General features: G+C 37.2%; 8 non-coding genes across 8 annotated transcripts; all 8 read left to right on the top strand.

Moving 5' to 3' along the window:
• The first annotated feature begins 373 nt into the window (after positions 1 to 373).
• Positions 374 to 458, top strand: Trnai-uau (transfer RNA isoleucine (anticodon UAU)). The gene is given in 2 exon segments: positions 374 to 411; positions 423 to 458. It is a non-coding gene; the product is annotated as a tRNA-Ile (tRNA).
• A 79-nt stretch (positions 459 to 537) lies between these two features.
• Trnal-uaa (transfer RNA leucine (anticodon UAA)) lies at positions 538 to 622 on the top strand. The gene is given in 2 exon segments: positions 538 to 575; positions 587 to 622. It is a non-coding gene; the product is annotated as a tRNA-Leu (tRNA).
• Positions 623 to 1,029: 407 nt separating this feature from the next.
• On the top strand, positions 1,030 to 1,114 carry Trnai-uau (transfer RNA isoleucine (anticodon UAU)). Its single transcript is given in 2 exon segments — positions 1,030 to 1,067; positions 1,079 to 1,114. It is a non-coding gene; the product is annotated as a tRNA-Ile (tRNA).
• A 243-nt stretch (positions 1,115 to 1,357) lies between these two features.
• Positions 1,358 to 1,442, top strand: Trnai-uau (transfer RNA isoleucine (anticodon UAU)). The gene is given in 2 exon segments: positions 1,358 to 1,395; positions 1,407 to 1,442. It is a non-coding gene; the product is annotated as a tRNA-Ile (tRNA).
• A 1,226-nt stretch (positions 1,443 to 2,668) lies between these two features.
• On the top strand, positions 2,669 to 2,753 carry Trnai-uau (transfer RNA isoleucine (anticodon UAU)). Its single transcript is given in 2 exon segments — positions 2,669 to 2,706; positions 2,718 to 2,753. It is a non-coding gene; the product is annotated as a tRNA-Ile (tRNA).
• Positions 2,754 to 2,996: 243 nt separating this feature from the next.
• On the top strand, positions 2,997 to 3,081 carry Trnai-uau (transfer RNA isoleucine (anticodon UAU)). The gene is given in 2 exon segments: positions 2,997 to 3,034; positions 3,046 to 3,081. It is a non-coding gene; the product is annotated as a tRNA-Ile (tRNA).
• Positions 3,082 to 3,816: 735 nt separating this feature from the next.
• Positions 3,817 to 3,901, top strand: Trnat-ugu (transfer RNA threonine (anticodon UGU)). Its single transcript is given in 2 exon segments — positions 3,817 to 3,854; positions 3,866 to 3,901. It is a non-coding gene; the product is annotated as a tRNA-Thr (tRNA).
• A 2,047-nt stretch (positions 3,902 to 5,948) lies between these two features.
• Trnai-uau (transfer RNA isoleucine (anticodon UAU)) lies at positions 5,949 to 6,033 on the top strand. The gene is given in 2 exon segments: positions 5,949 to 5,986; positions 5,998 to 6,033. It is a non-coding gene; the product is annotated as a tRNA-Ile (tRNA).
• Positions 6,034 to 15,733: the final 9,700 nt, after the last annotated feature.

Below are 15,733 nucleotides of genomic sequence, written 5' to 3' on the forward strand. Positions count from 1 at the left end.
GAAATTCGCAATGGAAAATTTTTGTCACAAATATCTAAACCACAAGCTCCAGTGGCGCAATCGGTTAGCGCGCTGTACTTATAAACAGTATGAGATGCAGAGGCTGTGAGTTCGAGCTTCACCTGGAGCACATTATAATTGTGTTACAAAACATAATATCAGTAGAAATTCGCAATGGGAAATTTTTGTCACAAATATCTAAATCACAAGCTCCAGTGGTGCAATCGGTTAGTGCGCTGTACTTATAATCAGTATGAGATGCAGAGGCTGTGAGTTCGAGCCTCACCTGAAGCAAAACTTTATTGTGTTACAAAACATAATGTTAGTGGAAATTCGCAATGGCAAATTTTTGTCACAAATATCTAAACCACAAGCTCCAGTGGCGCAATCGGTTAGCGCGCTGTACTTATAAACAGTATGAGATGCAAAGGCTGTGAGTTCGAGCCTCACCTGGAGCACATTTTTATTGTGTTACAAAACATTATGATAGTAGAAAGTCGTAATGGGAAATTTTTGTCACAAATATCTAAACCACAAGCTCCAGTGGTGCAATCGGTTAGTGCGCTGTACTTAAAAACAGTATGAGATGCAGATGCTGTGAGTTCGAGCCTCACCTGGAGCACATTATTATTGTGTTACAAAACACGATGTTAGTAGAAATTCGCAATGGAAATATTTGGTGAATTGTACCCAAATAACAAGCTCCAGTCATGCAAATGGTTAGTGTGCTAATCTTATAATCAGTATGAGATGCAGAGGCTGTGAGTTCGAGCCTCACCTGCAGCACATTTTTATTGTTTTACAAAACATAATGTTAGTAGAAAGTCGCAATGGAAAAATTTGGTGATTTGTACCTTAATCTCAAGCTCCAGTCATGCAATTGGTTAGTGCGCTGAACTTATAATCAGTATGACATGCAGAGACTGTGAGTTCGAGCTTCACCTGGAGCACAATTTTATTGTTTTACAAAACATAATGTTAGTAGAAATTCGGAATGGCAAATTTTTGTCACAAATATCTCAACCACAAGCTCCAGTGGCGCAATCGGTTAGCGCGCTGTACTTATAAACAGTATGAGATGCAGAGGCTGTGAGTTCGAGCCTCACCTGGAGCACATTATTATTCTGTTACAAAACATAATGTTAGTAGGAAGTCGTAATCGGAAAATTCTGTTACAAATATCTAAACCACAAGCTCCAGTGGTGCAATCGGTTAGTGCGCTGTCCTTATAAACAGTATGAGATGCAGAGGCTGTGAGTTCGAGCCTCACCTGGAGCAAAACTTTATTGTGTTACAAAACATGATGTTAGTGGAAATTCGCAATGGAAAATTTTTGTCACAAATATCTAAACCACAAGCTCCAGTGGCGCAATCGGTTAGCGCGCTGTACTTATAAACAGTATGAGATGCAGAGGCTGTGAGTTCGAGCCTCACCTGGAGCACATTTTTATTGTTTTACAAAACATAGTGTCAGTAAAATTTGCAATGGAAAAATTTGGTGATTTGTACCCTAATCACAAGCTCCAGTGGTGCAATCGGTTAGTGCGCTGTACTTATAAACAGTATGAGATGCAGAGGCTGTGAGATCGAGCCTCACCGCGAGCACATTATTATTGTGTTACAAAACATAATGTTAGTAGAAAGTCGCAATTGGAAAAATTTGCCACAAAGATCTTAAGCACAAGCTCCAGTGGTGCAATCGGTTAGTGCGCTGTACTTATAAACAGTATGAGATGCAGAGGCTGTAAGTTCGAGCCTCACCTTGACCACATTTTTATTGGGTTACAAAACAAAATGTTAGTAGAAAGTCGCAATGGGAAAAGTTTGTCACAAATACCGAAATCACAAGCTCCAGTGGTGCAATTGGTTAGTGAGCTGTATTTAAAAACAGTATGAGATGCAGAGGCTGTGAGTTCGAGCCTCACCTGGAGCACATTTTTATTGTTTTACAAAACATAATGTTAGTAGAAAGTCGCAATGGAAAAATTTGGTGATTTGTACCTTAATCTCAAGCTCCAGTCATGCAATTGGTAAGTGCGCTGAACTTATAATCAGTATGACATGCAGAGACTGTGAGTTCGAGCCTCACCTGGACCACACTTTTATTGTGTTACAAAACATAATGTTAGTAGAAATTCGGAATGGCAAATTTTTGTCACAAATATCTAAACCACAAGCTCCAGTGGTGCAATCGGTTAGCGCGCTGTACTTATAAACAGTATGAGATGCAGAGACTGTGAGTTCGAGCTTCACCTGGAGCACATTATTATTGTGTTACAAAACATAATATCAGTAGAAATTCGCAACGGGAAATTTTTGTCACAAATATCTAAATCACAAGCTCCAGTGGTGCAATCGGTTAGTGAGCTGTACCTAAAAACAGTGGGAGATGCAGAGGCTGTGAGTTCGAGCCTCACCTGGAGCACATTTTTATTGTTTTACAAAACATAATATTAGTAGAAAGTCGCAATGGAAAAATTTGGTGATTTGTACCTAAATTTCAAGTTCCAGTCATGCAATTGGTTAGTGCGCTGAACTTATAATCAGTATGACATGCAGAGACTGTGAGTTCGAGCTTCACCTGGAGCACAATTTTATTGTTTTACAAAACATAATGTTAGTAGAAATTCGGAATGGCAAATTTTTGTCACAAATATCTCAACCACAAGCTCCAGTGGTGCAATCGGTTAGCGCGCTGTACTTATAAACAGTATGAGATGCAGAGGCTGTGAGTTCGAGCCTCACCTGGAGCACATTATTATTGTGTTACAAAACATAATGTTAGTAGGAAGTCGTAATCGGAAAATTCTGTTACAAATATCTAAACCACAAGCTCCAGTGGTGCAATCGGTTAGTGCGCTGTCCTTATAAACAGTATGAGATGCAGAGGCTGTGAGTTCGAACCTCACCTGGAGCAAAACTTTATTGTGTTACAAAACATGATGTTAGTGGAAATTCGCAATGGAAAATTTTTGTCACAAATATCTAAACCACAAGCTCCAGTGGCGCAATCGGTTAGCGCGCTGTACTTATAAACAGTATGAGATGCAGAGGCTGTGAGTTCGAGCCTCACCTGGAGCACATTTTTATTGTGTTACAAAACGTTATGATAGTAGAAAGTCGTAATGGGAAAATTTTGTCACAAATATCTAAACCACAAGCTCCAGTGGCGCAATCGGTTAGCGCGCTGTACTTATAAACAGTATGAGATGCAGAGGCTGTGAGGTCGAGCCTCACCTGGAGCACATTATTATTGTGTTACAAAACATAGTGTTAGTAGAAATTTGCAATGGAAAAATTTGGTGATTGGTACCCAAATCACAAGCTCCAGTCGTGCAAATGGTTAGTGTGCTGATCTTATAATCAGTATGATATGCAGAGGCTGTGAGTTCGAGCCTCACCTGGAGCACATTTTTATTGCGTTACAAAACATAATGTTAGTAAAAATTCGCAACGGTAAATTTTTGTCACAAATATCTAAACCACAAGCTCCAGTGGTGAAATCGGTTAGCGCGCTGTACTTATAAACAGTATGAGATGCAGAGGCTGTGAGTTCGAGCTTCACCTGGAGCACATTATTATTGTGTTACAAAACATAATATCAGTAGAAATTCGCAACGGGAAATTTTTGTCACAAATATCTAAATCACAAGCTCCAGTGGTGCAATCGGTTAGTGAGCTGTACCTAAAAACAGTAGGAGATGCAGAGGCTGCGAGTTCGAGCCTCACCTGGAGCAAAACTTTATTGTGTTACAAAACATAATGTTAGTGGAAGTTCGCAATGGCAAATTTTTGTCACAAATATCTAAACCACAAGCTCCAGTGGCGCAATCGGTTAGCGCGCTGTACTTGTAAACAGTATGAGATGCAGAGGCTGTGAGTTCGAGCTTCACCTGGAGCACATTATTATTGTGTTACAAAACATAATATCAGTAGAAATTCGCAACGGGAAATTTTTGTCACAAATATCTAAATCACAAGCTCCAGTGGTGCAATCGGTTAGTGAGCTGTACCTAAAAACAGTAGGAGATGCAGAGGCTGTGAGTTCGAACCTCACCTGGAGCACATTTTTATTGTTTTACAAAACATAATATTAGTAGAAAGTCGCAATGGAAAAATTTGGTGATTTGTTCCTAAATCTCAAGCTCCAGTCATGCAATTGGTTAGTGCGCTGAACTTATAATCAGTATGACATGCAGAGACTGTGAGTTCGATCCTCACCTGGAGCACATTTTTATTGTTTTACAAAACATAATGTTAGTAGAAATTCGGAATGGCAAATTTTTGTCACAAATATCTCAACCACAAGCTCCAGTGGCGCAATCGGTTAGCGCGCTGAACTTATAAACAGTATGAGATGCAGAGGCTGTGAGTTCGAGCCTCACCTGGAGCACATTATTATTGTGTTACAAAACATAATGTTAGTAGGAAGTCGTAATCGGAAAATTCTGTCACAAATATCTAAACCACAAGCTCCAGTGGTGCAATCGGTTAGTGCGCTGTCCTTATAAACAGTATGAGATGCAGAGGCTGTGAGTTTGAGCCTCACCTGGAGCAAAACTTTATTGTGTTACAAAACATGATGTTAGTGGAAATTCGCAATGGAAAATTTTTGTCACAAATATCTAAACCACAAGCTCCAGTGGCGCAATCGGTTAGTGCGCTGTACTTATAAACAGTATGAGATGCAGAGGCTGTGAGTTCGAGCCTCACCTGGAGCACATTTTTATTGTGTTACAAAACATAGTGTCAGTAGAAATTTGCCATGGAAAAATTTGGTGATTTGTACCCAAATCACAAGCTCCAGTCGTGCAAATGGTTAGTGCGCTGAACTTATAATCAGTATGACATGCAGAGACTGTGAGATCGAGCCTCACCGCGAGCACATTTTTATTGTGTTACAAAACATAATGTTAGTAAAAATTCGCAATGGCAAATTTTTGTCACAAATATCTAAACCACAAGATCCAGTGGTGCAATCGGTTAGTGCGCTGTACTTATAAACAGTATGAGATGCAGAGCCTGTAAGTTCGAGCCTCACCTGGAGCACATTTTTATTGTGTTACAAAACTTAATGTTAGTAGAAGTTCGGAATGGCAAATTTTTCTCACAAATATCTCAACCACAAGCTCCAGTGGTGCAATCGGTTAGTGCGCTGTGCTTATAAACAGTATGAGATGCAGAGGCTGTGAGTTCGAGCCTCACCTGGAGCAAAACTTTATTGTGTTACAAAACATAATGTTAGTGGAAATTCGCAATGGCAAATTTTTGTCACAAATATCTAAACCACAAGCTCCAGTGGTGCAATCGGTTAGCGCGCTGTACTTATAAACAGTATGAGATGCAAAGGCTGTGAGTTCGAGCTTCACCTGGAGCACATTATTATTGTGTTACAAAACATAATATCAGTAGAAATTCGCAACGTGAAATTTTTGTCACAAATATCTAAATCACAAGCTCCAGTGGTGCAATCGGTTAGTGCGCTGTACTTATAAACAGTATGAGATGCAGAGGCTGTGAGTTCGATCCTCACCTGGAGCACATTATTATTGTGTTACAAAACATAATGTTAGTAGGAAGTCGTAATCGGAAAATTCTGTCACAAATATCTAAACCACAAGCTCCAGTGGTGCAATCGGTTAGTGCGCTGTACTTATAAACAGTATGAGATGCAGAGGCTGTGAGTTCGAGCCTCACCTGGAGCACATAATTATTGTGTTACAAAACATGATGTTAGTAGAAATTCGCAATGGAAATATTTGGTGAATTGTACCCAAATCGCAAGCTCCAGTCATGCATATGGTTAGTGTGCTAATCTTATACTCAGTATGACATGCAGAGGCTGTGAGTTCGAGCCTCACCTGGAGCACAACTTTATTGTGTTACAAAACATAATGATAGTAGAAATTCGCAATGGCAAAATTTGGTCACAAATATCTAAACCGCAAGCTCCAGTGGTGCAATCGGTTAGCGCGCTGTACTTATAAACAGTATGGGATGCAGAGGCTGTGAGTTCGAGCCTCACCTGGAGCACATTTTTATTGTGTGACAAAACATTATGATAGTAGGAAGTCGTAATGGGAAAATTTTGTCACAAATTTCTAAACCACAAGCACCAGTGGCGCAATCGGTTAGTGCGCTGTACTTATAAACAGTATGAGATGCAAAACAAAACATGATGTGCTCAAGGTGAGTTCGAGCCTCACCTTGAGCACATTATTATTGTGTTACAAAACATAGTGTTAGTAAAAATTTGCAATGGAAAAAGTTGGTGATTTGTACCCAAATCACAAGCTCCAGTCGTGCAAATGGTTAGTGTGCTGATCTTATAATCAGTATGACATGCAGAGGCTGTGAGTTCGAGCTTCACCTGGAGCACATTTTTATTGTGTTACAAAACATAATGTTAGTAAAAATTCGCAATGGCAAATTTTTTTCACAAATATCTAAACCACAAGCTCCAGTGGTGCAATCGGTTAGCGCGCTGTACTTATAATCAGTATGAGATGCAGAGTCTGTGAGATCGAGCCTCACCGGGAGCACATTATTATTGTGTTACAAAACATAATGTTAGTAGAAAGTCGCAATTGGAAATTTCTGTTACAAATATCTAAATCACAAGCTCCAGTGGTGCAATCGGTGAGTGCGCTGTACTTATAAACAGTATGAGATGCAGAGGCTGTGAGTTCGCGCCTCACCTGGAACACATTCTTATTAAGTTAGAAAAAATAATGCTAGAAGAAAGTCGCAATGGAAAATTTTTGTCACAAGTACCCAATCCACAAGCTCCGGTGGTGCAATCGGTTAGTGCGCTGTACTTATAATCAGTATGAGATGCAGAGGCTGTGAGTTCGAGCCTCACCCGGAGCACATTTTTATTGTGTTACAAAACATAATGTTGGTAGAAAGTCGTAATGGGAAAATTTTGTCACAAATATCTAAAGCACAAGCTCCAGTGGTGCAATCGGTTAGCGCGCTGTACTTATAAACAGTAGGAGATGCAGAGGCTGTGAGTTCAAGCCTCTCCTGGAACACAATTTTATTGTGTTACAAAACGTATTGTTAGTAGAAAGTCGTAATGGGAAAATTTTGTCACAAATTTCTAAACCACAAGCTCCAGTGGTGCAATCGGTTAGCGCGCTGTACTTATAAACAGTATGAGATGCAGAGGCTGTGAGATCGAGCCTCACCTGGAGCACATTATTATTGTGTTACAAAACATTATGTTAGTAGAAAGTCGCAATGGGAAATTTCTATCACAAATATCTAAATCACAAGCTCCAGTGGTGCAATCGGTGAGTGCGCTGTACTTATAAACAGTATGAGATGCAGAGGCTGTGAGTTCGAGCCTCACCTGGAGCACATTTTTATTGTGTTACAAAACATTATGATAGTAGAAAGTCGTAATGGGAAAACTTTGTCACAAAAATCTAAAGCACAAGCTTCAGCGGTACAATCGGTTAGCACGCTGTACTTATAAACAGTAGGAGATGCAGAGGCTGTGAGTTCGAGCTTCACCTGGAGCACATTTTTATTGTGTTACAAAACATAATGTTAGTAAAACTTCGCAATGGCAAATTTTTGTCACAAATATCTAAACCACAAGCTCCAGTGGTGCAATCGGTTAGCGCGCTGTACTTATAAACAGTATGAGATGCAGAGGCTGTGAGATCGAGCCTCACCGGGAGCACATTATTATTGTGTTCCAAAACATAATGTTAGTAGAAAGTCGCAATGGGAAATTTCTCTCACAAATATCTAAATCACAAGCTCCAGTGGTGCAATCGGTGAGTGCGCTGTACTTATAAACAGTATGAGATGCAGAGGCTGTGAGTTCGAGCCTCACTTGGAGCACATTTTTATTGTGTTACAAAACATTATGATAGTAGAAAGTCGTAATGGGAAAATTTTGTCACAAATATCTAAAGCACAAGCTCCAGTGGTGCAATCGGTTAGCACGCTGTACTTATAAACAGTAGGAGATGCAGAGGCTGTGAGTTCAAGCCTCACCTGGAACACATTTTTATTGTGTTACAAAACATAATGTTAGTAGAAAGTCGTAATAGGAAAATTTTGTTACAATTAACCAATTCACAGGCTCCAGTGGTGCAATCGGTTAGTGCGCTGTACTTATAAACAGTATGAGATGCAGAGGCTGTTAGTTCGCGCCTCACCCTTAGCACATTTTTATTGCGTTACAAAAACATATTGTTGATGGAAAATCGCAGTGGAATATTTTCGCCATAAAGAACAATATCATAAACTCCAGTGGTAATATCGGTTAGCACGCTGTACTTATAAACAGTATGAGATGCAGAGGCTGTGAGTTCGAGCCTCACCCGGAGCACATTTTTATTGCGTTACAAAAACTTATTGTTGGTAGAAAATCGCAGTGGAATAGTTTCGCCAAAATTACCAATATCACAAACTTCAGTGGTGATATCGGTTAGCGCTCTGTTCTTTTAAGCAGTACGAGATGCGGAGGCTGTGCGTTCGAGCATCACCTGGAGCACATTTTGATAGTTCTAAAAAACATATTGTTGGTAGAAAATCGTCATGAAAACCTCTGATGGGAAGTTCCCAAATCACAAGCTCCAGTGGTGCAATCGGTTAGTGCCCTGGACTTATAAACAGTATGAGATGCAGAGGCTGTGAGTTCGCGCCTCACCTGGAACACATTTTTATTAAGTTAGAAAAAAATAATGCTAGAAGAACGTCTCAATGGAAAATTTTTGTCACAAGTTCCCAAATCACAAGCTTCAGTGGTGCAATTGGTTAGCATGCTGTACTTATAAACAGTATGAGATGCAGAGGCTGGGAGTTTGAGTTTCACCTGGAGCTCATTTTTATTGTGTTACAAAACATAATGTTAGTAGAATGTGGCAATGGAAAACTTTTGTCACAAGTACCCAAATCACAAGCTCCAGTGGTGCAATCGGTTAGTGCGCTGTACTTATAAACAGTATGAGATGCAGAGGCTGTGAGTTCGAGCCTCACCTGGAGCACATTTTTATTGTAAAAACATTTATTAGCATCATCAACATCTCGCAATCGCAACTTTCAGAAGCACAATCAGTTAGCGCACTGCATGTATTTATACGCAGAATGAAATGCAGAGCCTGTCAGTCCGAGATTTAAAAAAACAACTTTTAAAGACTTTATCAACACTTTGACTTGTATTTTTGCTGTTACTGCAGTTATTCGCGACTCGGAAGCTTCAGGTCAGGATCAGAAGTACATGTACATTGTACATTGTACATTGCTATGTATGTCTCTACACCTATCGTAGCTTAAAACAAGAGCTCAAACTATACTGCATAGAACCCTAGATAAATTTAAGCTTTTCAATGGAACTAGACTAGTAACAAAGATATTTTCACTACTGGTAATACGTAGATGGAGTTACTTTCATGTCAAGTTTTCTTACAGACATTATTTGGTAACACTAGGTATTTATGCTCGTAATATCATGCGCCAAACCTGTTGAGTGCTTACCATAAATAACTATTGTTATTACAATATTTCTACCGTTATAATTAATTATTGAAAATGAATAATGGGACATCACAAAATGTCCCATTATTTCGGCATGTTGCATTTCATAACTCCGGAATTACTATTTTTAAAGCAGTAGATTTTACATTATCTGAAAGCCAAAAAAATACTGCATCAATTAATTTAAAGAATTCTATAATTGGAGCAAATATGCATAGGTAGTGGCATCAAATAACTCTAAACGTCAAATTATTATTTATGGACATGCCCATATGCTACCAGACACACCAACCACACACATCTAACATGTGCTTGACACAATCAACGCTGTCAAATGCAGCAATGTATATGTACATTGAGATTTCCCACAAATTATTCAAGAGGTCAATTTAGCTAACTGATATTAATAGTGGCAGAAACTGGGAACATGAAACTATTTCTAAACTTATCAATTATGAGAAATCGAACAGAAAGTCTAAAAGCGAGAGAGTAAACATTGATCTCTAGAGTATGTCAGAATGTAGATTCAACTGGTAGTGCCCTGAAAGGAATGCCAGACATTTATCAGCCTTTCACAATGAATGTGCTAAAATCTTATTGGTAAGGAAAATGTTAAACTTATATTTAAGTTTTCTTTCAGAGGACTTAAATATAAGGTATTCAAGTCTCTAATAAGGTATTCAAAGCTACTTGCAATGCCTTCAAAGAGCTCTTCTGCTGTGAAAAAGGAATGGCAAGCCTCTCCTATCTAGCTCATGCATATTCATAACAACCTGTAATATATGCGTAATCGAATCACAATTGTATGAAAAAACGCCGAAAGCTTTACCTGTGTTCACCGATGAAGGATACACGGAGTGGCTATTCACCACACCGCGCGTCTATTCATTACCTTTTCTATCAATCCGCAGCGCTTTTCTGATATGACGAAATGAAGCGTGAAATTTCCATCCACAATATTGACAGTATAAACTCGACTGCAAAGGGGAAGAGTTTGTTTATTCTGAGCAAATGAAGCAGCCGGACTAGTTGAACAGTTGGTATGCAGCTCGATAATTAACTGGAGTTGATGCCAGTACATAAGCTGCAGGACGTGATTGACATCTTAATGTAAGTGAAGCTGGGTGCGTTATTTTGTACATTCATATGTAGGTTCATCAGTATGCTGAGTTAAGAGCAGCTGCTATTCTATTGCTGTTAACATAGTGCTGGTAGATGATTACAGTTGCTTTTGTAATCTGATAGCATGCTGCTGCCTTAGTTAGGCAACATGAGTAAATCAAGAGCAAAAAGGGTAGTAAATAAGAATATACTGCAGCAACTTACAAAATAAATGACAACTTACAGAGATTTCAACTCCACTTCATTTTTGCGTAAAATATACATGTACGAATTCTTAATCTTAGGTACTTGCATATTTGAGAAATAATAGAGCAAATCTTACATTTAGCTTCTGAAGCTAATAAAATATGTCTGATATGTTCTGTTGTTTTAAAACTTCAGCAAACTTCATAAAGCTGATGTTAATTTAGTTTTCATTTATATAACAGGGTTGTGTTGGGTAAGATTAAGTTTGTGTACAAACAAACAAGTGAATTAGAGACAGCACTAAAAGTTGTCAAATAGCTAAAAATCTGCTTCATTGAAAGTCTGTTTCATTACCCATAATTCTCTGAATGTACAATCAAAAGTGCTTTAACATACACCTGGTCTAGTTTTGGCAGCATGCCAATTACGTTGAGTCTTAATAATTTGATTTGCATACAGTATGACGAGTAACATAGATGTATAACTAGCTTAAATTGCCAGCCTGATAGATTTCTGCATTATTTACCATCAAGAACATCAGTTCCTTATGCATTATTTACATGTTTACTGAAAAAAAGTTGAAATAACATCGGAATTCGTTTGCAAACACCGAGACAGATATATGACTGGTGTCACATTTCGCAACAAAATTTGCCTTCTCAACTAGTTGAACTAGAAATCTCTTCCCGCAACTGTTCCTAGACCTTCCGTCCTAACAATATCCAACTAGCTGAGAATATTGAGTCAAGCTTCATGCGTCGCTCTGCAGGGATATTAACGATTAGCCGATGACTAATATGGTCTACACAAAAGAACTAGTGTTTTCAAGGCTTCGCAGGTTTACATAAATCAATAGCTATATAGCCCCTATAACAGATGTGCTTTGTCACATGTAGCCACCTGTCATAGACCTCTAGACATTTACTACTGCGAGGTACTTCGAGGAGGTAATTATGAGACCGACTGCGGACGGCTTTATGGGAAACTAGAGTCGATCAAATGTAATTCATGTTTAGAGCAACTGCAGGAGAGATAAGAGTTAACTTAATAGCAGCAAGTATAAGTAAGTGAACTTGTGCACTTATCGTTGTTGTGTCACAATTTGAGCATGGACACTTTTATTTTTTGACATCGGGTTTACTAATATAATATGTGATTTATTATGATACATACTAAAGAGTAAAACATTTTATTACTACTTACATAGGATGATGTCAATAAGGAAGACTGTTAGCTCATACACTCATTCTTGACCTAGTTCATAGTAAGGTATTGCCTAAATTGGTATAAAGTTGCTTCTGAAAGGTTCCTGTTTCGTTGGCAAGACTTTATGTATTTCTGCCACAATAGATACTCTCATTGATTGTATTAAAATCTAAATGTAAGATTTCTATGGAAGTTAAACTCTATACTTGTTCATGAAGCACCACAGCTAAAGTGAGGACTTGTATGCTGATTTTTGCACGTCAACACTACATAACATATTTCACAGGTCAACTTTGTAGCACAATGTCAACATGAGTTTGTTTTTCCCACTCATTAGTGGAGCTGGAAGTTTTCTAGACGTTACTGGGTATGGTGTGATGCGTTGGGAGTTATCATTACAGTACCTCATGCTATTGAGAGCTACATTAGTTTAAATTATGAAGTTGTGTTAGAAAACCTGGAGAACTTGAGTCATGTTAAACATTGCATCTAAAAGTGTCTAAAATTGGTAGAAAACTCAAATTAGTTACATTCTCACCTGAAACTCTCGCCATCAGTAATATTTAAAATCCATGTTTCAATACCAAGTGCTGGCTTCTATGCTCAGATGGAGCAATAACAGAACTTACTAAGCCAACATCTGACTATCTATATATTCTCAAACAGCTTGCGAATTCTGGAAAGTTTAATTTTAGCTCCTTATGTTCCATTTTATAATTTTAGTAATTTTTATGGTTCATAAATTTTATTAGAAGCTTGATGAGCAAGGCACATAAAATAAAGGATTTTATTATGAAAATTAATGCAAATACATACATAGGTATTCATAAATATTTAGGAAAAATAATGGTACTTATAGAGTGTATAGCCTTCCCCTAAATGCAAACTTTTTAAAAAAGGTATTGCTACAGCTTTTAACCTAAAGACGGTGGAGTTTCATCAAGTAATTCTTGCATACCTTCATATCACCAGTGCCCACGCGGTATTCAGGTTTGATCTGATAAACTTTGTACAAAGTGAAATACGACTCCAGAGTGGCTATCATTCAAACTACAATCGAGTAATCTATGTGAAGGAGGAATCATTGTCTTTACTTTTGAATGCTGCAGAGTAAAGAATATAGCCATCTGCAAATTGTAAGATGTATACCATAGCATAGCTAATGGTTGCTATGTATTTCGCTTTAACACTACATGTAATAGCAGCAAAACCTTTTAAGGTTTATCATCTCTTGCTCTTCAGGGGCTCAGCTGTGTCTGCAGTTACACGCGTGTATTTAGATATTAATGTAAATTAAGCAGCAACTAACTTCATGGCCTTTTTTTAATGATGTGAAAATTTTAAATAATTGAAAAAACAAGTTTTTAGATATATTTCTAGTAGTTACAGAGTTGTTTCCTCACGTTCGAACATTGCAATACTCACTGCACAGCTGTTTGCTAAGATCCATCAAACAGCTAAACTCACTGCAGTCTTTTACATCATACTCTCAGATTTTATTTAAACATGCTACTTTGCTGTTGCATTTTCAAAAAACTCATAACTAACATCTGCATATATAAAATGACTGTACTAGTTGGTACTCTTTTTTTTCCTCCTCTTTTTGAAAGTTTCTTACCAGACACAAATCGTCTTTCTCTGTAACCTTTTGTCTAAATCCTCTTTAAACTCGCCTGTAAGTTTTGGCAGCAAAGGAGTTGTTTGCTGCCCAACTATGCAATGAGTTTGCCCTCACCAAGCGTTTGTGATTAACACATGGCATGTACTTACTTATCTTATGTGAGATTCAATACCCTAGCTAGTGAACAACAATGGCCACCCTGACAGCAGTGCTTATAATCACGCATTTTACCATGCTAATTAGAACTGAAGAGTCCTTGAAAAGGCTGCTGTCGTAAATGGCAGCAATGAAATCCAAGCTGTTTACTTTTCTATTGAGACTTATCAGCACTTTGATGCTTGTTTGCTGATTAGGCAATATTACCAAGCAACTGTCAACACATGCCTTACGCTTATCACTAAACACTTCGTAATACAAATATAATTAATATTTTCTTTCACTTTGAATGCATGACTAAGCAAGGTAGGTGGTGGCTGCAAAGCATTTAAAGGATTGTAAAAATGCAGTTACTTTAAAATAAGGCTGAAGTTGTTATAAATAAATGGTTTCAGTTTTTCAGTTTAAGGTATAAGATTGTATTATTGCACAGAGGGTAAAGTAACTTACCTTTTCATGATACATAAAATATATGTATTTTGTGTCAAAACCATATATAAAAAAGACAAAGTCACACAAAATGCTAAAATTGTCTAAATATTTTTGTATTGGTCTGGTTTATTATAGTAAAAACCAAAGATATATACATGTACAGCGTGTTATATATACATGCACAGCGTGTTTTATATATACATGTGTATACATGTATATATACATGTACAGCGTATTGTATATACATGTATATACATCATGTTATATATACGTGATCATTATGTTATATATACATTTATAACAAGTTATATATATGTACACCATGAGATATATATATAAATATATATATATATATATATATATATATGTTCATATATATATATATATATACATATATATATATATACATATATATATATATATATATACATATATATATATATATATATGTATATATATATATATATATATGTATATATATATATATATATATATATATATATATATATATATATATATATATATATATATATATATACATGTACACCATGTAATATATACATGTACATCGTGTGATAAACATAGGTACATCATGTTATATATACATGCACATCATGTTATATATACATGATCATCATATTATTTATACATGTACAGGGTGTAATAGTTATTTTCCTCAGGTCGCTCTCGATAAAGCCCGTCACAGAGTGCACTGGCGCCCGCACATATGGAGTTCAATATACGTTCAGTCATAATAAATGCTATTACATTGTAGTGGTGTTATAATATTAATGAGCATTGTTTTCCCTTGGTATTTTATTCTTTGTTTGTGATTTTACATGGAATAATTAGCAAGCCTCATGTACGCTTTTAGCAGCTAGCACTCATTTCGCCTGAGGGCATTGTCAACCATCAGAATGTAAACCACTTATGGCAGCATTTCCTAAGAGACTTAGACCTCCCTAATCAATGTTTCATTTTCACAAAGTTAACTTAACTATATACTTTTGTCACTTTGCAGTAAATGCAGCACTGGTGTGACAGTTTAGTGGCAACATCAATTGCTTGAACTACCAACATGTTCAAACTGTAGAAAAAACATTTTTTGTGACCTTTCTCAAGTTTTTATCAATTAATAGTTATCGCCTCAATCTGCTAATGGTACATGTTTAGTGTTTGATGTTGTTCTTATAACAAAAATTATGTCGTTTTTTGGTTAACTCTATGAAATTGGCACAATTCTATTGTGACAGCTCACCAAACAGCTTTAATTGATATGCTTTAAAATGGAAGGAACAGATTTATGTGGTACTAAGCTTGGCAGTATGACGCTGAGCATTGTAAGCAAATTATAGAATTACGCTGCCAACAAATAGGTAACATAATGGCATTTATTTCTGTTTGCTGTCTAGGCCTGCAAGTCCTAATACCTTCACATCATCATTGGGTATTATTTTGATTATGCTGTCTCTTCAGAAAAAATTGATGTCTTGGATGGAAGCATGTAGCTGTATT

The sequence above is a fragment of the Watersipora subatra genome, chromosome 1 (genome assembly GCF_963576615.1).
Source record: "Watersipora subatra chromosome 1, tzWatSuba1.1, whole genome shotgun sequence".
NCBI lineage: Eukaryota > Metazoa > Bryozoa > Gymnolaemata > Cheilostomatida > Watersiporidae > Watersipora > Watersipora subatra.